A 24,522-nucleotide genomic window follows, 5' to 3' on the forward strand; every position below is an offset into this window, starting at 1 on the left:
CCTAGACAAATTGGAGGATTGGGCCAAAAGAAATCTGATGAGGTTCAATAAGGATAAGTGCAGGGTCCTGCACTTAGGACGGAAGAACCCAATGCACAGCTACAGACTAGGGACCGAATGGCTAGGCAGCAGTTGTGCGGAAAAGGACCTAGGGGTGACAGTGGACGAGAAGCTGGATATGAGTCAGCAGTGTGCCCTTGTTGCCAAGAAGGCCAATGGCATTTTGGGATGTATAAGTAGGGGCACAGCAAGCAGATCGAGGGATGTGATCGTCCCCCTCTATTCGACATTGGTGAGGCCTCATCTGGAGTACTGTGTCCAGTTTTGGGCCCCACATTACAAGAAGGATGTGGATAAATTGGAAAGAGTCCAGCGGAGGGCAACGAAAATGATTAGGGGGCTGGGGCACATGACTTATGAGGAGAGGCTGAGGGAACTGGGATTGTTTAGTCTGCAGAAGAGAAGAATGAGGGGGGATTTGATAGCTGCTTTCAACAACCTGAAGTGGGGTTCCAAGGAGGATGGACCTAGACTGTTCTCAGTGGTAGCAGATGACAGAACAAGGAGTAATGGTCTCAAGTTGCAGTGGGGGAGGTTTAGGTTGGATATTAGGAAAAACTTTTTCACTAGGAGGGTGATGAAACACTGGAATGCGTTACCTAGGGAGGTGGTAGAATCTCCTTCCTTAGAAGTTTTTAAGGTCAGGCTTGACAAAGCCCTGGCTGGGATGATTTAATTGGGGAATGGTCCTTCTTCGAGCAGGGGGTTGGACTAGATGACCTCCTGAGGTCCCTTCCAACCCTGATATTCTATGATTCTATGATTCTACATAGAAACACAGCAATTAATGTGAATGAGGGACCTGATCACCTCATACGATATGATTTTTATTGTTCACTTTTTGTCTAATATGCAATATAAATCCCAGGCTGATGGTTTGAGGATCTGAGGATTTAAATTAAAGACTTATTTACCCTTCCTATGGAGTGATTATCAAGTTGTGATACAAGCTTGGGTACTGATGTTACAAAGGGACATTGGACCAAATTCACATCTGGTGTAACTCACTTGACTTCGGAGAATTTGCCCTAGTGTCTCACAGGAACAGAATGGGTGGACAAAAATCTCCTTCAACATGAGCCCTATATAAATACAAAAGAGGGATACACATTACACTTTAAAGTAAGAGGACTGCAGTTACAGTGCAATGGCCCTCTGAGCTGAGCGGTGACTGTGCCTAAGGCTGTGACTTCCTCTGCCTCCATCAGAGGGGAAGGGCCCGTGCCCCTCCCTGCACCCAGACGGGGCCGGTGGCTGAGCTGAGAACCCAGCTCCCACCCCAGAGCAAACAGCTCAGGATGGCACGAACTCTCCTTCTACTTGTGCTGGGTAAGTGACCTCCCTCGGCCCGCTTCCCTCTGTCTGTCTATCTGTCTGGAGATCCCCCCCTCCCAGCATCCCTCCTGCCCTCTGCACCCCCATCCCCTCCCTGGAGCTCTCACCTCTTCTCTTCTCTTTTCTCTCCAGATTCTCCCCAGCCCGGTGTCCCCCGCAGGTAACAACCTCTCCTTTCCTTGCTGAGATGCTCGCAGAGAGGGTGAGGAGGTCTCAGGGAGTGGGGGTGGGGACACCCCTCCTCTCACACTGTGATGTTTGGAATTGCAAGGAAGGGGGGATCCCTGGGTGCCCCCCGTGTCATCCTCTGGGTGGGTCAGGCTGCCCCGTTCACAGGCGCCTCCTATGAACCTGCCCCAGCAGCAGCTACGCTCCAGAGCCACTTCCGTGGGGGTGGAAGAGCGAACCCAGTTGACGCCTGCTTGTGGGGTCCATTTGGTGGGTCCCAGCTCAGGCCGTAGGGGAGAAGATGCCCTCATGCCCCTGGGCGCTACCTCATTGGCAGCCTTAGCAGAGAGAGCGAGGTCTGGAGGGGCCATGGAGACTGACCTCCCACCTCCCCATTACAATTAGTCCCCCCAGGCCAGAGGCCTGTGGGTGTGCGGCTGTGTGTGTGTGTGTGTGGGGCCTCTCTCTGCCCCAGCTCTGGGCTCCCACCCACAGAGGACTCAGGGCAGGGGGGCCGATCCAGCACCATCCAGCGGGACATTAAAAGCAGGATCTGCAGAGACCCCAGAGGAAACGCGGTGGGTGGAAAAACTCCCCCCTGCCTTCCCCACGTGCAGCCGAGCTTCCTCATGTCTCTCGGATGCCTTCTCGCTACTGAGAGGCAGGTGTGACGGTCGACTGGCAGTTCTCCCCCCTCTTCCACCACTGCCCCTGGATGGAGAGTGTGGGGTGAATACCCTGATGGGAAAGGGGTATCTTGGAGTTGAAACATTTGCATCCACAATCCTCCCTGCTTTTTGCGCCATAAAGGGGCAGGAAGGAGCAAGGGGCAGTTTGGAGACCCCCCCTCCCCAGCCCCAGTTCAATGGGGGGACATGGCAGGATGTGTGGAGCGAAGAGTTTGCAGACAGTCCCTGGCTCCCGGGTGGGCGGGCGGCGAACTGTGCAGACGGTCCCTGGGTTATAGAAGCTGGGGACGGGGAGCTGGCAGACGCTCCCTGGCTGGGTTGGGTGGGGGGGGGGGGGGGTGAGGCGTTTGCAGACGCTCCCTGGCTGGGTTGGGTGGGGGGTGAGGCGTTTGCAGACGCTCCCTGGCTGGGTGGGGTGGGGTGGGGGGGGTGAGGCGTTTGCAGACGCTCCCTGGCTGGGTTGGGTGGGGGGTGAGGCGTTTGCAGACGCTCCCTAGCGGGGGGCGGGGCTCGCGGGGACACTTTCCCTCCCAGCCTGGCTCAGAGACCGAGCGAGAAGGTACCGGGGGTGCGGATCGGGCCCCAGTCGAGCCCCCGCCCCTGGGGGGCCTGGCCCCAGCCCCCCCTCCCCCTCCATGTCCAGGGCCCCCACCCCCTGGTCTGGGCCCATCCCCCGACTCAGGGCTTCGCCCCTGCAGAGTCTCCCCGCCCTGGCTGCGGGGCCCTGCGTGCCGGGCGGGTTTGGGGGTGTTTGGAGGGAGGTGACCCCGAAACGTTTCTGCTCCGCCCCCCCATCCACCCCCCCCCTTCCCGCGCTTCTCCCTGCGTGGGTTTCCCAGGGGCCATCCCCGTGGCGCCCGGCCGGTGTGACGACACAAATCTCAGCCCTCCCCTTTTGCACCGGGGGGGGCACCGGCCCTGACCTGCTCCCCACAGGCTCCTGGGGTCCGCTGGGTCCCATGAGGGGTCGGAGCTCCCCACCCCCGCCCACCCCGCCCTGCGGCTCCCTCGCCCCCCAAGAAGCAGCGGCTGCAGCAGGAGCCGCCGCCTGTGAATCGGCCGAAGTTTCACGCCGACTCCCTTTCTCCGGGCGGGGAATTAGGCATCAGAGTTCAGTGCCGGGACCAACCGACCCGCCCCGCGCCCCGCTGGAGCCCTGCCCTGGCCTCAGCCCTTTCCCAGCCTAGGGAGCGCAGCCCAGAGAGGCGGTAAATACCTGCGCGGGGGACGTGGCCTGTCCTGTGGCTGGGAGTTGCAGGCAGATGAATTCAGGCGAGGAGGGAGGCTCACCTGTCTGGCGGGGAGGGGGGGGAATTAGCTGCTGGCCCAACTCCCCGGGGGCTCGGGTGGATTCTCCATCCTGGGCCACGTGTGAAGCCGGGCGGGAGGTTTGTCTAGAAATCTGCCTACGTTTCCCCCCGCCCCCCAGGTGATCCCAGTCTCCCCGTCCCACCTTCCAGCTGGGAATTCTCCAGGGGGCTGGAGTGGTGGCCAGCAGAAACGAGGCTCGTAGAGTGGGGTTGGGAGCCCCTCTCACTCACGGCAGCTCTGGCGTTCCTCGCCCCCATCCCACTCTCAGCTCCCTGCTCCTCCGCAGAGACTCCCTGCGCGCCTCAGAGCCAGATTTCTGCTGCGGGAGAAATCAACCGGCTGCCGTCCTCTTACCCCGTCGTAAGGCAGCAAATCCAAGGCCCAGGCCGAACAGCTCGGGGGCGTGGAGCAAGAACGCCGGGAGCCCCTGGGCGCAGCCAAGGGCTGGATTTCACCCCCGTTGGGGTGGGGGGGTCTATGGCGACTGCTCCAGCCTGGGGTGAAAGCTGAGTAAATAGCAGGGCCATATCCCTGCCAAGAACGGCCAGGAACTGGAGCCTGCTCCACAAACCTCTGCTTCTCTGCAGGGCGACAGCGGGAAGAAGGGCCTAGCTGGGTTAACAACCCCCCAGTGACCGAGCCGGGTCCCCTGCAACCCCTGTCGCTGTTCCAGGGCGCCCCCCCAGGGGCTGGGGATAAAACCCAGCAGTCCTGGCTCCCAGCCCTCTCGTTCTAACGCACGAGTCCCCCATCCCCCTTCATTCCGTCTGACCCCTGCACCTCTCCTTCCTTCCATCTGTCCATCCATCCCCATATGGCACCCCCCTATGTTTCTCTCTCCATCCCCCAACTCCCAGCTGTACCCCAGTCCCTGCCTGCCCCTCCCTGCCAGGGGCTGGTGCAGTTGGGGCAGAGCCGTGACTCTGATCTCAGGAGCTTGGGCCTGTGGGACTCCCTGCCACAGGACCTGGCTGAGCAGAGGGGTGGGGCTGGGGTCTCAGAGCCATCTCCGAGTGTGTGTGTGTGTGGGGGGGGGGGGGTCAGGGCACCCTATGCCCGTCAGTTTCCATGGGAACCCTGTATCTCACCCCCCCACCTTCCTCTCACACAGATCCCCGAACCCGGAGCCGAGATGATGAGCTGTGGCCTCCTGACCAGCTCCAAGGAGCCGGGTGAGTCAGGGCTGCAGGGGACGGTGCCGTGAGGGGGAGGGTGGCCCCATGGCTGACGTAGCTCCTCCCCCTGGTGCCCGTGGGGGGCTTGTGGCTGACGTCCCCCTCCCCCCAGTGTCCCTGCACCGCAGCTTGGTGTCGGTGTTGATCCGAGGCTTTGTGGCGGACGTGGGCTGCCGGCTGCTCTGCAGGAGCGAGGAGCTGGGGCCCGTGGAGGCCATGTTCAAATTCCCCATGGACGCCGAGGCGGTTGTCGACACCTTCCAGGCCCAGCTGCGGGGGGCCTGGATCCAGGCCCAGCTGCGGGGGGCCTGGATCCAGGCCCAGCTGCGGGGGGCCTGGATCCAGGCCCAGCTGCGGGGGGCCTGGATCCAGGCCCAGCTGCGGGACAAGAGACAGGTGCTGGGGGGAGGGGGCCGGGCTGGGGGGATCTCGGGGTGACCCCATCTCTCCCGGCAGGTGCATGAGCTGTATAGGGATGTGCTGGTCGGGGGGACAGGGGATCTCGGGGTGACCCCGTCTCTCCCGGCAGGCACAGGAGCTGTACGGGGACACGCTGGCCGGGGGACAGAGCTCGTTCCTGCTTCAGCAGGAGGGGGCTGGGGGCAATGTGTTCAGCTGCTCCCTGGGGAATTTGCCCCCCGGGGAGGAGGCGATGCTGACCCTGAGCTACACCTGCAAGCTGCCGCTGGAGCATGACAGGGCCGCCCGCTACGTGCTGCTGACTGTGCTGCACCCTCGCTACACGCCCCACGGTGAGACCCACAGATCCCCCTGCGCCTCCTCTACACGCCACACTGTGAGACGCACAGGTCCCCACTTCGCGCCCTCCAGTGAGAACCACAGATCCCCTACCTCCATCACTGTGAGACCCACAGCCCTCCCCCCCCACGCGCCCCATGGTGAGACCCACAGATCTCCCCATACTCCCTTGCACCCTGTAGCCCAGCTGTGTGCTTCCAGCCATGCTACACCCCTTTTACAAGCCTCATGTTGAGACCAGACCTTTAGGTGCCCTAGATCCCTCATAACTCCCTGTACCACATAGCCCCCAGAACCCCAGCTACACACCCCACGGTGAGTGACCCCGCAGCCTATAACCCCCGAAACCTCCATAGCCCCTTCTACGTATCCCACAGTGAAAGACCCACATAGCCCCCATAATGCCCCATAGGCCACTACTGTGTTCCCTGTGGTAAGTGGCCCCCCCAGGGTCTGGAGTCCCCGCCCCAGGATATGTGATCCACCCCAGCCATCCTGAAATCCCCTGATATCCCAGCCTAATACCCCCCAATATCTCATACCCCCTATCCTCCCCACACTCTCCCAGCCCCCTGGCCCTCACCCCTGTGTCTCTCTCTGCAGGGTGGGATGGGGAGAACATCACTCAGGAGGTCCCGCATGTCCTCCACGGGGAGCTGCCCTACACCCTGAGCCTAAGCGCCATGCTGCAGTCGCCCCAAGGCATCGACTGCTCTCCAACTGCCCCCTCACCCCCCTGAACTATACAGCCGGGAACCTTACCGCTGCCCAGGTAAGGGCTCACCTGGACACCTGGGTCCTGGCTATCCCCACTGGGAGGAGGGTGCTGGGGGTGGGGTAGCGGGGAGGGTTCTGGGGTAAGGGGTGGATTCCAGGGAACGGGGCTGTGGGCTGGGGGAGAAGGTCCCAGGGGGTGAGAGATGTGGTGTAGGGCAGGGGGTGGGTCCCGAAAGGGGGAACATGGGCCAGACTCTTTGGGTGATTGTGGGGGTGGCGGATCGAGCGACACCAATGGATCTGGGGAATTTCCCAATTTCTCTGGGGAAAATCTGGACAGGCTGAAATCTGCCAGTTTGGGGATGCAATCCCTGGCAGTCGCTGGGCTCTGTAAGTCTTTAGTGTCTGGGATTTTCCCTCGCCTTGTTTCTCAGTGGAAGTAAATGGAGGTGGGGGGACCAGGAAAATGTCACCCCCAAATTGGAAAGATTTAGCCCCCCCAAAATGTCAAATGTTTGCAATTTTTCACCAGGAAAATCCAAGTTCCCGCGTTGGCCTTTGGGGTTGTTTTTCCTTCTCTTCTCTCCACCTAACCCGGGGGGCCCAGTCAGCGTTCCCAGGGTCTGCCCCTCACCCCGTCTCCATGGGGGGGTGCTAAGCCGGGCGCGAGAGCCAGCGGGACCCTGCCCCCCCCGGAACCGTGTGGAGGTGACTGTGTGTCTGTCGCCCCCCAGGTGTCGCTGGCCCAGGCCCCCCCGTGGGACAGGGAGTTGGAGCTGCTGGTGTATTACACGGAGCCACCCAAACCCAGCGCGGTGCTGGAGGCCGGGCTGCCCAGAGCCGAGCCAGGTGCGGGAGGGGATCCTGAACCCTACTACCCCTGGGCGGGGGCGCAGAGGGGGATCCATAGGGTGGGAATCTGGGGAGGGTGAGGTAGGTGCTGAGCGGTGACATGGGATCGGGGGGGGCACAGGGCAATGAGGGGGATGATGGGGGAAAGGGGGGTCCTAGGACTGATGTAGGTGGGTGCTGGGGGAATCTGGGGGCAGGCGAGGGTCAGGGGACAGGAGCGGGGGGGGTCTTGGAGGAGCGGCGTTGGCAGGGCGGGGTGTCTGGGAGCAGGCGGGCACTGGGGAGCACTGCAGGTTTGGGAGGCATGGGGGAGAACTGGGGATGGGAGAGCAGGCCCTGGGGGGCTGGGTATTAGGGGTGGGGGGATCTAAGGGGAGAGGGAGTGGGGGAGGGACAGAGCAGTGGGGGTGGGTCTCTGGGGGGCGGCTCTGAGTCATGGGGCTCTGACGGGGCGGCTCACAGGGACTCGACCCCATGCCCACCCCATTTGGGGGCTGGCCCCCATCTCCCCGCAGGCTCCCTGATGGGCGACCCGGCCGTGATGATGACCCTGCTGCCCAGTATGCCTGAGGCGGTGCCGGCCCAGAGCCAGCCGGGGAGTTCGTCCTCCTGCTGGGCCGCTCCGGCAGCACGGCCTGCCCCATGGACGCAGAGACCTGTCCCGCCAGCACATCAACAGCACCAAGGGACGGCCAGGTGGGAGGCTGCGCTCGATGGGCCCATGGGGCCGTGCCAGGGGAGCAGCCCAGGCTGGCTGGGCCCGTGGGGCTGACTCTCCATCCGTCTGTCTGTCCCCGGGAGACCCTGGTCCTGCTGTTGAAGAGTTTGCCCCTGGGCTGTTATTTCAACATCTATGGCTTTGGGTCTGAGTTTGAGTCCTTCTACCCGTGAGTCCGAAGGGCAGGGAGCGGGCTGGCTGGGTTAGGGGGCAAGGCTGGTTAGCGAACAGAGGGTGTCTCTTGGTTAGGGGGCAAGGGTGCCTGTGGGTTAGGGGGCAGGGTGGTTAGGGGGCAGGGGGTATTGGTGGGTTGGGGGTCAGGGCATGTCTGTTTGTTGGGAGCAGGGGTGTCAGTGGGTTGGAGACAGGGCTGGTTAGGGGGCAGGGCTGGTTAGGGGACAGGAGTGTCGGTGGGTGAGGGGGCAGGGCTGGCTGGGGGCAGGGTGTCCCTGGCTCTGGCTGTCCCAGCCCCAGACCTGTCGGCGCCCCCCGCAGGCAGAGCGTGGAGAATACCCAGCAGACCAAGGCCGAGTCCCTGCAGCGCCTCCAGCTGCTCCAGGCTCACCTGGGGGGCACCGAGATCTTGGAGCCGCTACGAGCCATTTACCGCAGCCCCTGCTGGGACGGGCACCCACGCCAGGTACCGGGGCGCTGGGGCCAGCCAAAGGGGAGGGCTTGGAGAGTGATTGTGGGGGCGAGGGGTGATGTGGGGGGTCTCAGAGAGGGATGCAGGCCTGTGGGGACAGACTCACAGACTTTCAGGACAGAAGGGACCATCGTGATCATCTCATCAGGCCCCAGCTCCTCGCCCGCCCCACCTCCCCCCCGTGACACTGCTCAGCCCCTCGCTCCCCCGGGGACAGCCCCGCCCCTCAGGCTGAGTCACCGGCACCCCCAAACCCTGAGTTACAGGCGTCAGGTCACAGCGACTCCCCCCAGTTGCTCCGGTTCAAACCAGTGAGTGCCCCAGGCTGCTGAGGGAGACCAACCCCCTCGGGTCTCTGCCAGTCTGAGCCAGGGGAAAATCCCTTCCCCACCCCACACGTGGGGGTCAGCTTGCCCAGAGGATGGGGGCGAGACCCCCCACAGCCAGCCCCCTGGGAAGGATTCTCTGCAGTAACTCTGAGCACCCCCCAACTGCCAGGGCCCCGCTGCCGCCCATGGGGTGTTTGCTCCCAGCTGTCGCTGTGGGCCATACGACATTACAGGCCCCTCCTTGCCCTCCCTCCCCCCCGCCCCGCTCCCCTCGGAGGCTGTTCAAGGGGGAGACCCTGGGAGAGGGGCTGGTGCCCCTGGGGGTGTGAGCAGGGCGTGGCAGGTAGCAACCGGGGCGTGGGGGTACCTCTGTATAGAGCAGGGAGGGGCAGCGCTTTGTGCTGTGCCCAGCTCTGGGGGGTGCCCTGCAGCCCGGAGGGGCAGGGAGGTCACTGGAGGGGGGGGTCAGGAGGGAGATCCTGGAAAAGTGCCCACAGCAGTCGGTGGGTTCTTGTCTCCAGGGGCCGGTGAACAGGTGATGGGTGGGGGTCATGCCTAGGGGTTGGGGATCACAGAGATCGGGGAGGTCAGCAGTCCCTGTCTGTCAGCCCCTCAGGAGAGATCTCTGGGAGGGGAGGGATGGGGCTGGGGGTCTCTGGGAGGGTCAGTGGGGCAGACTCTCCAGGGGGCTGCTCCCGTTCCCAACAGGGAGGGGGTGTCTCTGGGGGGGTTGGGGTCCCCGGCTCTGACAGCGTCTCTTTCCCCCTCAGCTGTTCGTGTTTATGGACGGGGAGGTAGAGAACACCCAGGACATCATCGCAGAGGTGCAGCGTCACCGGGGGACCCACAGGTAACTGGAGGTGCCTAACCCCCCCCAGCCCTGCCCCCATTCGCATTGCCATCATGTGGACCCTCACCACCATAGTGCCCAGCATCTGCCCAACCATTTCCCTCACCCTGCCTCCCAGCCCTGCCAATATTGGGAGCCCCCCCAGTCCAGCCAGCCCTACTGGCCCCTCTCCAACTGCCCTGCCCCCCCAGCACTGGATGGACCCCACTTGCTCTGCCCCTCCCCCTCCGGTCTCTGCCCCCCAGCAGGTGCTTCTCTTTCGGCATCGGGGACGGGGGCGTCTGATCAAAGGCATCGCCCGGGCAGTGGGGGGAAGTGCCGAGTTCATCACCGGCCAGGATCGCACCCAGCCCAAGGTGAGAACCCAGCAGTCCTGGCTCCCAGCTCCTCCACTCGAGCCTACTAGACCCCACTCCCCCCCAGAGCTGGGGACAGGACCCAGGCATCCTGGCCCACCCTGTGTGTACCGGTCCCCCACCAGGTGCTGCAGTCTCTGAAGCGGGCCCTGCAGCCGGCGGTGACCGAGATCTCACTGAGCTGGGATGCAGGCTGAGCTGATGCACTGGGACCCCGAGGTGATCTTTGCTGGGCAGTGGTGCCTCGTCTATGCCCAGCTCCGCGGGCAACCCCAGGTGAGAGAGCGAGGTCCCCGCCCTGGGATGCCCCCAGGGCTCGGGGTCAGCGACTGAGCCAGGAGCCCCACAGTCCCCTCCTGGGTGATAACTCTGACCCCTAACGATGGCCATTGGGTCAGGGGTCTCTGTGCTACCCAAGCCCCATTGATTTCAGTTTGGATTGTTAACTCTGACCCCTAACGATGGCCATTGGGCCAGGGATCTCTGTGTTACCCCAGCCCCATTGATCTGAATGGGAATTGATAAATCTGACCCCTAACGATGGCCATTGGGCTGCAGGTCTCTGTACTAGCCTGGCTGCATTGGTCTCAGGGCCGGTCTACACTACAAATGTTCATCTCCTGCCGACGTAGCACTGTCTGCATGGGGGGCTACGGTCGGTGTAACTACGCCGCTCATGGGTGTGGATTTTTCATGCCCCAGAGCGATGTAGTTCTACCAAAGTATGTCCTGTAGACGAGACCTCAGTGGGGATTGATAACTCTGACCTCTGATGATGGCCACTGGGCTGGAAGTCTCTGTGCTACCCCAGCCCCATTGAGCTCAATGGGGATTGTTATCTCTGGATCCTAATGACGGCCATTGGGCTTACTAAGCCAGCCCCCCAACTGGTGTTAATTGGGTGTCTTTATCCCCTTTGTTCTGTAAGCTGGGTCTGAGGGGTCCCAGGGCATCTTCTCCCCCCTTGCATTCCACCTCTGACCACCTTTCTTTCCCCACAGCCCCCAGACATTCCCATGGGGGGCATCACCCTGCAGTACCGCATCCAGAACCAGACCTAGAAGGAGACGCCGCAGTTCTCCCTGCAGCCACAGGATGGAGACAGGTGACAGCAATGCTCCCCTGGCTCCCATCCCCCACCCCAGGCAGCTGGGTCCTGCCCTCCCACGTCCTCACCCCAGCAGAGCAGAGACAGGATGGGACCAGCCCCCCTTCTGTGGCCACTAGACCGCACTCCCTTCCCGGGGCCAGGATAGAACCCAGGAGTCCTGGCACCCTCACCCCCCATCCTGCTAGACCCTGCACCCCTCCCCGCAGCGGCTGGAACCCAGGCGTCCAGGGCTGACCCCGTGAATCTCTCTCCCTGGCACAGGCTGCCCGTTCACCGGCTGGCCGCCAAGTCGCTGCTGCTGGAGCTGGAGGGGGCCGTGAGCACAGGATCGGAGGGGGACCGGCGCCGGGCACTGGAGGCCAGCCTGAGCTCGGGGGTCGTCTGCTCCCTCATGGCCTACATGGAGCGAGGGCAGCTGGTGCAGGGGCTGCTGGTGAGAGGGATGTCCCGCTGGCAGGTAACCCCCGAAGGGACTGGGGCTCCTGGCGCCGGGGGGGGACCCAGCATGTGGGGGGAATTCGGGTGAGAGGGGGAACCTGGCACTGGGGGAGGTGGGGGGAACCTGGCGCCAGGGAGGGGGGCAATTCAGGGAAGGATCCCAGCACGGGGGGATCCCAGTGTAAGAGGGGGGGACCCAGAAGGGGCATGCAGGGGGCATCATGTTTATGGGGTAATGTCCCTTTGCCCCTCTCCCTGCCCCCCTGACTCCCGGGGGCTGTGCTGTCCCCTTCCTGCTCCAGGGCAATGGCGACCCCAATCCCCATACCTCCGGGGCATGGGGAGAGCAGGGCGAGACGGGGAGTAGCCCACGGGGGTGTGTTGTCCCCCCCCACACACACACAGGAAGAGTGGGACCTGTGCCAGACAGACGGACAGAGACAGACAGGCATGCGGAGACCCAGAGTCAGACAGGGACAGAGACCGAGAATCAGCCGACAGACCCAGACGGGGACAGGACGGAGAGATGCAGAGAGAGAAACAGACCCAGTCAGACAGACAGACCGACCCAGACAGATGCAGGGACAGGAGGGGCGGGCACATTGCTGTCATGAGCAGACCTGGCTAGTAGGGGCCTCTCGCCCCCCAGCATCCTGCCCTCATCCATGGAGCGCAGCACCCACCCCTGCATCCCTTGGGGCTGGAGGAGGGGTCCTGGCTGAGGGGAGAAGAATGGGGCTGTGGGGACTGGATCTGGGGCTCACAGCCAGCGGGGAAGGGGCAGGAGCTGGGAGATCCTGGCTGTGATGGAGCTGTGGGGAGAGGAGGATGGGGCTGGGTGTGGGGGGGTCCCAGCTCGGGGAAAGGGGCTGGGGGGTATGGAGGAGGGGTCCCAGTGGTGCATTGGCTCTAAGTGCTGGGGGGGGCGGAATTCTCTTCCCTCCCTTTGCTTCTCTGGGTCTGTTTGCATGTCCATCTGCTCCCTAAATTTCGATTTCATCATGGACTATACGGAGATGATAGACTGCGTCTCGATAGACCCCATCTGCGAGCGGCCGGCGAGCGGAGTGCGCCTGGACGAACCGAACCAGCGCAGCGTCTTCGGGCGCTTGTCCCGTGACTTGGCTGCAGCACGTGAGTACCTCTGCCCCGCGTGCCTGAAGCTCCCAAAGTCCAGCGCCGGCCATCTCCTCCCTCGCAAGCGCCTGTCCTGGCTCCGTGGCCTCCCAAAGCTCAGCCGGGGGGGCCCAACACAAGGGCAGACAGTCCTGCAATCAGGGGGCCCCACCGGAGACAGCACCCCAGAACGGTGAAGGGGGCTGGGAGTCAGGACTCCGGGGGTGGGCCAACGCCAGGGTGATGCTTCATCGGGTTAGAGACCCATGTGCCCGGAAGGTCATGGAGCTGTGCAAGTCTTTAAAAACGACATAGAAAACGAAGGAAATTCCTGGGTGAAAAACCTTTGTGTCGCTGAGGGAGGGGGAATTCTTGGCTGGTTTTTTTTTTTTTTTTTTTTTTTGTGTCATGAAGCAAATTATGTTGAAAGAAAATGAATAAAAAAATAAGGAAACCCCCAGGCAAAAAACTCTGTGAAGGTGGAATTTGGGGTGTAAGGTTTGTGTCAGTGAGCTAAGGGGGTATGTGTGTGTGGGGCGGCAGGGGGGTGGGATCAGTAGTTTTTCCTAACAGGAATGTCTCTGAGCAGTTTTCTGTGAAATAAACCCAGAGGGAAATTCCCAGGCAAAAAAACCTTGTGAAGCTGGGTCTGAGCTTGGAGGCTTGTACAGGCGAGTTCAGGGGCAAAAGTCTTTATTGGCACCTTCTGGTTTATAAACGAAGAAACCCACGAAAGGCAGAAATTTTAAAGTGAAGGTTACCTTAAAACCTGCATTTGGAGAGTCTGGAAATACAAAGTGACTGTAGCCCAGATAACGTTAACTCTGCCCTGTAACCCTGGCCCATGCATGGCTATACTATCATATAGACTCTGTAACATCCCATCCCCCGCTACCCCTTTAGACTCTTGTGTCTCTCTCCAGACATAGGTCCTTATCGCAGGTTGTAGTGGGGGATGGTTCCGGGGTCAGACTGTGTTTGAGAAACACTGTGGGGTCGTGGAATTAATGCCTGGGCAGGAACAGTCACAGGGAGTTGGGTGCCCATCTCGGATTGAAAGTTAATTGTCATCCCATGGGTGCAAGAAGGGTCAGAGTTAAGGATGTCTGTGGTGGGGTAAAGGGTGCAGAAGAGCAGGTAAAGGGTGCAGAGGAGCAGGTTAATGACACCCCTGGAGGGACAGAGTTAAGGACACACAGAGGGTGACAGTTAAGGTTGTTGGCTGTCCCCCAGCCTGGACAGGCCATGTCGCTGTTCTGTACCCACAACCTGTGCCAGCCCCATCTCCCTGTGTCTCTCCCCAGAGCGGGCACCGGAGGAGTCTCCCTTGCTGAGGCTGGTGTCTCTGCAAAATGCCGACGTCTGGTGGAACCTGGACCCCCGGCTGGCTGCTGTGCTGGGGGTGAGCGGGACCAACGCCAGGGGGAGGATACCCAGTGAGGTGAGCGGGGGTGCAGAGGAGAGGGGAGAGATCGGGGGCAGGTGCCATGGGTTGGGCCTGTTCTCTGCTCCCAGATGAGATTGGTGGGGGGTAGTCTGTGGGTGACTGGATTAAAGGACCCCTGAATCTGGAGCCCAGTGGGCGAGACGGGCCCAGATCGGGGGGCTGGGAACCCCCTAACGGGGTCGGAGCATTGGATTGAGGGGGCCCAGGGCCAGGTGGAGGCGCCCAGGTTGGGCTCTGTCTCAGGCCATCTCTCCACTCCCTGGACATGGCACTGGGCATCTGGGTAGAGGGTCCACGGTGCTGGAGCGGGGGCTATAGGAACCCTCCGAGTCGGGGTGGGGGGATGGAGTGGGGGGTCCGTAGAAAAGGAGGAGGGCTCGGTGAGGGATGGAAGTCAGGGGAGGGGGCCAGGCTGGGCGCTGACTCAGGCTGTCTCTATCCTGCCCCCCACAGGACGTGACCCCCAGCATCTGGGCCACAGTGCTGGCCATGGTCTGGCTGCACGGCCAGGCCGTGGGGCAGCCCGACGAGTCGAGCTGCTGGAGGCCAAGGCTGTGGGCTGGGTGCGGGACTGAGCAGGTGAGAGGGGGCCTGTGGGGTGGGGGGCAGGGACAGGGTCCAGGGACTTGACCCTAAAGCCCCTGCCCCATGGGGCCCCTGAGCCTGGGCCCCTGGAACCTCCATCCTCATGCCCCTGTTCCCACGGCCCAGAGCCATGAGCCTGCCCACCATGTCCCATAGCCCAGCCTCCTTCAGGGCCCTGAGAGCTTGTGCCCTATGGGTCCCAGGGCCCCTATTCCTGCGATTCCTGTGCCCCAGGGCCCCACAGCCCAGCCCTCAAGAGCCCCCATCCCCAGCCTCTCCCCATCCCAATCCCAGCACCCTTCTGGGATTTCCGTGCCCCGCCCCCCAGCACCTTTACTTCCCAGCTTCCCAACCCCCACGCCAGTCCCGCACATGCTGTGAGCTCTGTTCCCTTTGCCCCCAGGCCCTTCCCTCGTTCCCCAGGCTGGTGTCTCTCCAGTACCCCCCTCTCATTTCAGGGGCCCAGCTGAGCGAGTGCCTGGAAGCTGCCAACGCCCTGCTGGGCTGCAGCGATGGCCCTGCCATCTTCGGGCTCTGAGCCCCCTCCAGGATCCCCGCACTCGCTCCCCAAACTACCCTGGGCGTCCAACTGGAAGCCCGAGGGCCAGCAGGGGCCACTGGGTGCAGACCCACCTGGCCAGCCTGTGCCCAGCCCGGAGCAAACCCCCAGCTGGGATCCCACCACTGCCACCAATTCAGATGCATCTGCCTCCCGCTGGCTGAAGAGGAGCGATGGCTGCCCCCCAGCTCCACCCCACTCTGACCCACTGTTGCATAACCCCCACGCTGCTCACAGCCGCTGCCTCCTCTCCGCATTGTGGGGGAGTCCTCGTGATCGCCTGCATCAATGTTGCACATTTCTTTGCTTTTTACAAATGACTGAGGGGTCCCTCTGTAAACAGCCCCCGGCCCCCACCCCAGAGGTGGCTGCACTGACCTCGCCCTGCATGAGCCATCCAGTGTCAACCTCGTCCCATCTGCACGGAGTTCCACTGTTGGACAGCCAGGCAGACCAACCGGATCTTTGCTTGTCCAAACACGACCTCCTTTTGTCGTAATGGCAGTTTTCTCTTTGCTGGACAATCCTGAACGCAAACACGAGCACAGTGATTGGCTTAATTCTTCATTTCCTCTCTGCCTAGGTCCAGACTAGAGCTGGTCAGACATTTTCCAGCTGAACAATGCTGTGTTGGCAAATGCAATTCCGCGGTGAAGGCTGAAAGGTGGAATCAGGCAGCAGATGGAGGAAGCTTGCCCCGTGCTGTGTGTTGTGAATCCGTCCCCATTCACCAGCTGCTGAATTCTCTACCACAGGAAGAAATGCTTCAAAACCTGACCGTCCATCTCGACGGTTAATGCTCACGCTGTGTCCATCCTGGACAGCACCGGGCCCTTCTCAGGACATCCTGGGACTCAAGCAAACGATGAAAGACCTCAGCTGGTTAATTCCCTGGAAAGAAAGTGCTATTTTTATCAAGAAACTGCAGGAACATAAGGAAGAAGCAAACAGTTTTCCCACTTCATGTTAGCCAGCACTGACCTCCTTTGAACAGCTTGCACCATATGACTCTGTGCTGGGAGGTGTCCCTATTTCAGCCTTTCCGTGTCTGAGAAGGCAACTCAACAAATTCAATTTACAGCCACATTGCGCAGCGACTCCAGGGAAGGATTAAGATACCAGGTAATGGATTAATTGCCTTAAGGCCTGAAGGAATGCTGCCCTGGGACGGAGATTTCCCCAAAGGCCAGACGGAATTCAGAGATCTTAATTCTCACTTCCCGCTATGAATAGGGGAACTTCAATACCAGCGGTGACATCCTGGCCCCATTGAAATCAAAGGGTGTTTTGTCTTTGACTTCAATGGGCACAGTATTTTAGCCCATATTACTAGGCTTTTGCAAATTAAACCCTGTGGCTGGGATTTTGGAAGAAGTGGTTGAGGCACCCAGTTCCAGGGGATTTGTCCTCTTTGAAAATGCCAACCTCCTATCCTGGTCCAAACCACCTGAAGTCAGAGGAAAGGCTCTTTCAGAGAGAGCTGGGGAACCAGCTCCCATTGAAAACTCCAGCCGGCGTAAGTCTTTCCAGTGGTCTTTAGATAAACTCCATTGGTAGAAGCTAATTGCCTAGCTCCCTTCGGTGCCTTTGGATATCCCAGCTTCCAGCTGACTCTAGTGGACTTTGAAGCAGAGCCAGTCTGTATACCTGAGCCTTTAGATAGATAGATAGATAGATAGATAGAAAATCCACACACAGAATAACAAAATAAAATCATACGACCGTCTGTACTCACACATATGTGACCAAAGACAGCCTCACGTACTGTAGCACACCCATTAATGTATGAACCCTCCAGCCTGTAATGCCCCATCCCTTCCCGTCTGGTCCTGTCTCCTAGGTCCTCTCCTTGGCTCTGTTTGGGCTTGGCATGCTAGCGACTAGAGCAGGGGACTGGCCCATGGCGTTCCCGGGTTCTGTTTTGGTTCCTGGAGGCAAATGTGGCCTAGTGGGTTGAGTAGTGGGGACTGGGACTCAGGACTTCTGGCTTCTACTGTGGTAAAAGCATCACAGAGAAACCAAGACAAGAAACCGATGTAAACACGCTGAGCATAGCAGGAGTCACGCGTCAGTCTTATGGGGTCCCAGCAGGTCAGAGTCTTTCCAACGCTTCCGCCAGCCCAGAAGGTCCTGTCCGTCGATGGGTCCGAGTCAGTTCAAGCTCATCCTTTCAGAGCAAAAGTCCTTTCTTTGTTTCCTCGTTTCTGGAAAAGCCAGCTTAACCCAATGTGTGCGAACCCCCGTGAGGGCGTGGAACTTCTGGGGAGCGGATCAGTTTGCGGTGGGGTGTCTACACTGCATTGTAAACCCAGGCTTGTGGACTCAGTGTTTCCAAGCCCGTGCTTGAGTGTCCACGCTGCATTGGAAGCCTGGGTTTACAATGCTGGGTCTGGGTTAGCTGTGCTAACATGTCCATACTGCACTGTGCAGACCTTCTGACTCGGGTCTGCGGCTTGACCCGCATCCACACTGAACGGTGACAGGGCTTGGACCCGAGTCTCAGTGGGAGTCGGGCTCTGACCCATCCCCCGAGCAGCATCCTAGGACCCTGGCCCTGAGTGCTTCCTGCGCTGAGTCAGACTGACCTGTGTGCACGCAGAAGGGGGCCTTGGGCTCAGACATGAGTCAGAACCCGGGCGTAGGGTGCAGTGTAGACATAGATGGTTAGTTGCTTTGCTTTACTCACCCCTCCCCTGGTATTTTTGGTTCCTGGAGGAGCTGGTATAGCCCTTTCCCATGGAGTTATGTACAGTTCCTGGCACACAATGATACATAAACTTAATACAGTGTGGTCCTCAAAATATTGATGGGGTGCGATATCTAAGACTGGCTTGCAGAGAGCATCCCAGTGATGCCCTGGATTGGGGAACATGGGTGCTGAGTTCGATTCTCAGCTCTGTCACTGAATCATAGCGTCATCTTGGGTAAGTCTCTTCATTGCTTTGTGCCTCAGTTTCCCCTTTGAAAAATAGTGATGAGGATGCTGATGATATTCCCACTTCCAGTTGTGCTATGAGGATAACTCGAAAAATACTTGGGAGTCGGATACGACAGTGCTGGGTGCGGTATAATACCTAGGGTAGATACATGATGGGTACCATCTTGGTCAGTTACTGTAGCAGAAATAGTTCTGAGCAAGAAACTTCACTTATCAAATGTATAGTTCACACCTCCTCTTGGAATAAATCCTTTAATCTTTGAGTCAGCAAGAGTAAACCTAGACCATCCCTGACAGGTGTTTGTCCAACCTGGTTTTAAAAACCTTCAGTGACGGGGATTCCACAACCTCCCTTGGAAGCCTGTTCCAGAGCTCGATTACCCTGAGAGAGAGGGAGAGCGAGTTTTTCCTAATATCCAACCTGAATCTCCCTTGCTGCAGATTAAGCCCATTGCTGCTTCTCCTCCCTTCAGTGGCAATGGAGAAAAATGGATCACCGTCCTCTTCAGAACAGCCCTTCGCTTATCGGAAGCCTGTTAGCAGGTCCCCCTCAGTCTTCTGGTCTCAAGGCAAAATATGCCCAGTATTTTAACCTTTCCTCACAGGTCAGGTTTTCTAACTCTGGTCACTTTTGTTGCTCTCCTCTGGACTCTCTCCAATGTGTCCACATCTTTCCTTAAGTGTGGTGCCAAGAACCAGACACAGTACCCCACTGCAGCCTCGCCAGGGCCGAGTAGAGCAGGACAGTTACCTCCCGCGTCTTACACACGACCCTCCTGTTAATACAGCCCAGAATGCTACCAGTGCTAGGGCCTGTGTTACACATGAGGGAAGATGAGATGGTCCCATAGTTTCCAAGGCCAGAAGAGACCAGGGAGTCATCCCCTTCCATCCAGTCCCTATAATGCTGCTTCCCTCTCATTCCTTATCCTTTGCTGCCCTCTGGCGACCGCATGAAGCAGCCAGAATTTCATGGAGATCTGCTGTATTCTCCATCTTTTCTCTTTACCAGTTCGCTTCCAAATGCTTCCCATTTGTCAGTCCAAACTCCTAATCAGCAAGGGCTGGTTGGGGCGCTTGGACTGTGGATGGGATCGCAGCGCCCCAGGCACCCACTGAGATTTGCCTTTGTATTAAGTCACCAGCAGGGAACGCATGTAGGCCCCAATCCTGGTGACACAGGGCCAATGGGAGGTTGGTCTTTGATCTCAGTGGGGACAGGTTTTGCCCTCACTGTCTGTCTAGGTAGGTAAATGCCTCTGAGCACTGTCGTGTCTGAGGACACGCAGGGATGAGATGAGTCCAGTGGAGCTACGGCCGGGTCACACCACCTGGGGATCTGCCCAGCGACTCCAATGGAGCGACGGCTGATTGTGGGCCAGATCCTCAGCTGGAGCCAGAGTTTAAGGTTGATATTTTCCAATCCTGACAAGGTGATTTGGGCACACAATTCCCATCATATTTAGTTTGAAAACATCAACCTATGTGACGCGCTCAGTGCCACACAGGGAGTCTGGGGCAAAGCCAGGAACTGAGCTGGGAGTTCCGGGGGCCAGTCCAATGCCTCCAACACACGCTCAGCCGTCACCACCACGCTGGGGTCCGTGGGTGAGGGTCTCTGGCCTGTGCTATGCCCAGAACAGACTATATCACGGGGGTCCCTTCCGGCCTTGGAACAGCTGGGAACCTATACGTCTCCTAGTGAAACTGATCCGTGGCTGTTCAAAAGAATCGTTTAGCATTAAGCATCCTGCTCCTCAATGAAAATTGCAACCTCTGCTTTTCCCAAATGAACAGTTTTAGGAAGATTGATTTGTGGCCAACATTTTCAAATTGGGGGACCTAAAATTAATAATAATTAGGCTGGAATTAGGCACCTAAATCCGACTGAATTTCAATGGGATTTGGACATCTAGCTTCTATAAAGCTGCTTTCAAAGTGCCAAACTTAGCTCTTATCTGGCCCAACCGTAGACCTCAGCCCCATTTGGCGAAACTGAGGCACAGAGAGGAGATGGGACATACTTTCAAAAGCATCTAATCCTAGTATCCAGAGGGACAGGTTTTTAAAGGTATTTAGGTGCTTTGTGGAATTTTCACAAGTGCTTAAAGGAGTTAGATGCCTAACTCCCCTAGAAATGAAGAGAAATTGGGCATCCAAATCCCTTCGGCAGTTTGAAAATCTTAGCCTTAATGTCTCTGTTATGGTCTGGGTGTGTTTTTCAGGATTGCTGGGCAGCCCTGGCTCCCAGACAGGTCACTGAGAAATGCAGGTGCCCAGCATACCTACAAGTCTGGCCACTTTGATTAGTAAGGATTTTTGCTGGCTAACTTTAGGCACCTGAGTTTGAAAACTTTTGCATAAGTGTGTAAGCAGTGTCAGGATGAGCTCCACCCTGACATCTGGTGGTGAGGTGTGGCAAGTTGTGGAAAAGAACTTCAGGGGCCGATCTCATTTGCATAGGCACACCCACCATGCCTAGAATGAGACCATAGCTGCCCAAATGGTCACTTTGGCTGCTGTGGGATCCCCAGTGTCTCTGTTATTGGGGCAGGAAGAATAAATTGTTATTACCCTGATTATGGGAACTGTGCTTGGAACTGTACGTGGCCTTTTGTTATGATGGAGGGATTCACCATCAACTAAGTAGCACTCGCTAGGCAAGGGTCATGGGTTCCAAAACTGTGTGAATGGAGAGAGGCTGGGGACAAGTATTAATACTTGGTGGCATGGGCCCCCTGGTGAGGGCCTTAAGTGCTAATTGCACTTCCTCCTCTCTCCACTGTGGAATATCAGAGCTAATTTTGATTTCATTAGAAGTCTAGTTATAGGCTGCTGAGCTCACTTTGGGCTGACAGTGCACCAGCACTGGGGCTCCCCTATTATAAGCTGAATTCACCTAAGAGCTGAAATCACTGAGTGTTGTGTTAAGTAGTGGGGGAGCCTGAAGATATATTGTGGAGTAGTTTGCGGGACGGCTGGTGAAGCAGTTCGATGCGGCGCAGTGTGTGGATGGCAGGAGCTGCTTGTGGGCCGTGGAGCTGAGCGAAGGAGTTCGTGGGGCGGCTGACGGAGCGGAGCGGGGCGCAGCTGAGCGAAGGAGTTCGTGGGGCGGCTGGCGGAGCAGAGCGCAGCTAAGCGAAGGAGTTCGTGGGGCGGCTGGCGGAGCGGAGCGCAGCTAAGCGAAGGAGTTTGTGGGGCGGCTGGCGGAGTGGAGCGCCGCTATGGGGCGGTCAGCTTCAGATCACGTAAGGTGCCTCTTACCCCTGTCCCATTTCCACCCAGGTTGGGAGGTAAAGCTCCGCAGATAAACTTTCGAACTCTGGGGCTGCCCTGACCAGGGACAGAGACTTTTGGGGCATTGGACTTTTGGGACTTTGGGTGATTTGGGGTTGCTGGACTCAAGAACCAAAGGGAAAAGGGCATGCCCCCAATTTGCCTGGGGTGGGTTTTTTGCTCATGGGTTGTGTTATGAATCCTGTTCGTGGTGTTTCCCCAACATAATGCCACATTGTTTCTCTCTGTTATTAAAAGGCTTTTTGCTACACTCAGACTCTGTGCTTGCAAGAAGGGAAGTATTGCCTCTTGGAGGCGCCCAGTGGGGGTGGTATATATTGGTCCCAGGTCACTGGGTGGGGGCTCGAGCCGGTTTGCATTGTGTTATTGGAATGGAACCCCTAGATATTGAACCCGGCCCTTGTTGCTGCCAACTCTGACGGGCAGAAGGGTTACATTTTTGGGGGCTCGTCCGGGATCGCCTGGGTCAGTACCCCTCGCAAGCACCTGTTGAGTGATTGATTTGGCTGAGGTCGCAAAGACAGTCAGGGCCACCTCCGATATTAAAGCTAAGGTCTTTGGATCCCCATCACGTGCTCCAGACTATTCTTATGAATTCTTCTTCTTCTCCAAACTTACACCAGTGAGACCAAGGTTAGAAACTGACCTCTGGAGACAAATCAGGGTCTCAGGTGCCCCAATGCATTAACCCCACTTAAGTCACGGAAGGTGAATTCTGATTCACACTATGAAGACCCAGAACTGTAACAGAAGTTTAACATTTTTGGTGATATATTGCTCTGTGTGTATGTATATATGTGAGGAAGGTGGAATTTTTGGAAATATTTTTATGACCTCACTATGTGCCTCGGTTTCCCCTCTATGGCACGTGGTTACCCAGTGCGGGGAAAAGGACTCCCTGTGTTTTCAGGAAAGGCTAAAAGACAGAGGAGTGTGCCTGTCAGCTCCCTGTCTGGGTGGCAGGAAGAGTCGTTAAGGAACTGGTTGAAACTGACCCAGATGAACAAGGGGGCCAGAGAGACAATGCCAGCGCTGCCTGGATTTCCCCCCTTCTCGCAGGGAAGCTGAGCCAAGACACCCACCTGCCAGCTGGAGAACGGAGGACTGGGAAGGGGTGAGCTGGGGGGTCAGAGGCGGCTTCCGGACGCTCTCTCTCCTGGGAACTGACTGCAGAGGTTCAACAGACATAGCCTGGACATGGGGTTCACTGCGGCTGGGTGGGGCCCCGGGCTGACCAGAACGGATGACGTTTTCACCTTCATTTCTCTCTGCTAACCTAAGAGCTTCCTAGGCTGTGTCTACGTGACTAATAAACCCAGCTGTTTTGCACACGCTGCCCGAATGTTACCGCAAATCCTGGGGGAGGCGCCCGGGTCCCTGCACAGTGGACACGTCTCTCTCAGGAGTCTGGCTCCGCTGGACAGAGCTCATGGGATGAAGCAGGGGGGCTGGAGCCCCAGAGGGTCAGTCCAGGAGGTGGTGAGGCCACGTGGCCTCCCCTGAAGGGAGAGTGAGACCCTTTGGGGGTCTGGCCCATCGAAGGGGATCCGCCAAGGGACTGTTCCAAAGCTGGGGGTGCAGCATGGATCCTGTGGATCTGGGACAGTATGTGTGTGAGGGTGTTCCCCCTGCCGGAGGCTGTGGGATCTCCTGTGTATTTGTTTCAGAGTAACAGCCGTGTTAGTCTGTATTCGCAAAAAAAAGGAGTACTTGTGGCACCTTAGAGACTAACCAATTTATTTGAGCATAAGCTTCCGTGAGCTACAGCTCACTTCATCGGATGCATACTGTGAAGTGAGCTGTAGCTCACGAAAGCTTATGCTCAAATAAATTGGTTAGTCTCTAAGGTGCCACAAGTCCTCCTTTTCTTTCTGTGTATTCGTGTGTGTGTGTTTTGTTGTTGTCCCCTGCTGGAGGGAATGAGACCTGCTCAGTGTGTGGGTGCAGGTCCATGCATCCCTGCTGTCCTCTTCCCTCACTCGGGTGTGGGGCGGGATGCGTATTTCCCTTTTGCGCCCTCTTGGAAGGAAGGACACTTGTTCTGTGAGAGTGGGTGGGTGAGGGGGGAGAAGTGCAAGCTGCTTTGTGAGGCATGGAGACAGCTCAGTTCTGGCCTGGGCCTGGCCTGGCAGGGGCTGCCGGAGCTCAGAACTCCACAGAAATACCAGAGCTGTGAGGACGCAGGGCCTGGGCCAGGCTCCTTCGCCTGCGTGCTGCAGACAGGGCAGGAGCAGTGCAGGAGGAGAGCTGCCGGTCACAACTGTGGTGCATTGACAGAGCTCTGGTGGGGGGTGGACTTGGATCGCAGAGGGTCAGGACGGACGGGAACTGTCAGCGCTGTGTGTTTGGGGCAGGGCAGCAATGACAGCTCCTTGCTGTGATGTATGGGCAGCGTTAGGACGGGCACAACAGGGGTATTGTCAGTCAGGGCTGAGATCCCTCAGCAGAGCTGTCAGGGAGTCAGGGCTGGGACCGCAGGGGGCTGCGGGTCGGGATGGAGGGGCAGCAGCACAGCTGTGTGTGTGAGCCCAGAGATGGAACGGGGTGGGGGAGAAGGGGGCTGTGGGTTAGGACCGAGGACATCGGCAAAAGTAGGGGTTGCGGGCAGGACAGCAATGCCCGTCAGTCACTGAGGCCTAGAAACCCAGAATTGCCTTTTGCTTAGTGCCCCTGGGCGGTGATGCCTTTGCTAACCTCGTGGGAAACTGAGGTTTGTTTACATGTCTGTTTCACTGCAACCCCCACCCCCCAGCAAGCCCCTCACATTCCCTTACTACCTGAGGGTCTGATGGAATTTACGAAGGGGGGGGATCACCTGTCACAGGCACTGGGAATGAACGGCTTGACTTCTTTGGCTTTACCCATCAGGGCTATCTGCATAGGAACAGGCCTGTCCCTTCCTTTGTCTAACTTTAATCAATGCCTCTGAGTTTCTGTTCTAATCAGTCCCCACGAGACTGCCACCGAGACTGGCATTTCCCAGCAGTGTTGCCATTCTAATGGCCCGCGGCGGGACCCATTAAAGCAACGAGTAACTTTGTTTCTGCTGCTGGCCCGTAATTGCTT

At 58.6% G+C, this 24,522-nt stretch overlaps 2 pseudogenes across 2 annotated transcripts in view; one reads left to right on the forward strand and one right to left on the reverse strand.

Annotated features, from left to right (window-relative positions):
* The window catches only part of LOC140904641 (olfactory receptor 6F1-like), a 30,260-nt pseudogene extending 25,244 nt beyond the window's left edge, over positions 1-5,016 (reverse strand). Inside the window, exons 1-3 of the transcript XR_013634568.1 lie at positions 3,469-5,016; positions 1,503-1,777; positions 1,069-1,142 (exon numbers count right to left, since the gene is read on the reverse strand). The product of XR_013634568.1 is annotated as an olfactory receptor 6F1-like (transcript). The remainder of the gene's footprint in view (positions 1-1,068; positions 1,143-1,502; positions 1,778-3,468) is intronic.
* Positions 4,696-22,785, forward strand: LOC140904631 (von Willebrand factor A domain-containing protein 5A-like; annotated as a pseudogene). Its single transcript, XR_013634535.1, has 16 exons — positions 4,696-4,735; positions 4,851-5,134; positions 5,268-5,490; positions 6,101-6,269; positions 6,949-7,063; positions 7,582-7,953; positions 8,280-8,424; positions 9,530-9,609; positions 9,858-9,965; positions 10,091-10,241; positions 10,967-11,070; positions 11,338-11,533; positions 12,531-12,648; positions 13,935-14,071; positions 14,531-14,656; positions 15,121-22,785. The product of XR_013634535.1 is annotated as a von Willebrand factor A domain-containing protein 5A-like (transcript).
* Positions 22,786-24,522: the final 1,737 nt, after the last annotated feature.

This window comes from Lepidochelys kempii, chromosome 14 (assembly GCF_965140285.1).
Source record: "Lepidochelys kempii isolate rLepKem1 chromosome 14, rLepKem1.hap1, whole genome shotgun sequence".
Taxonomy (NCBI): domain Eukaryota; kingdom Metazoa; phylum Chordata; order Testudines; family Cheloniidae; genus Lepidochelys; species Lepidochelys kempii.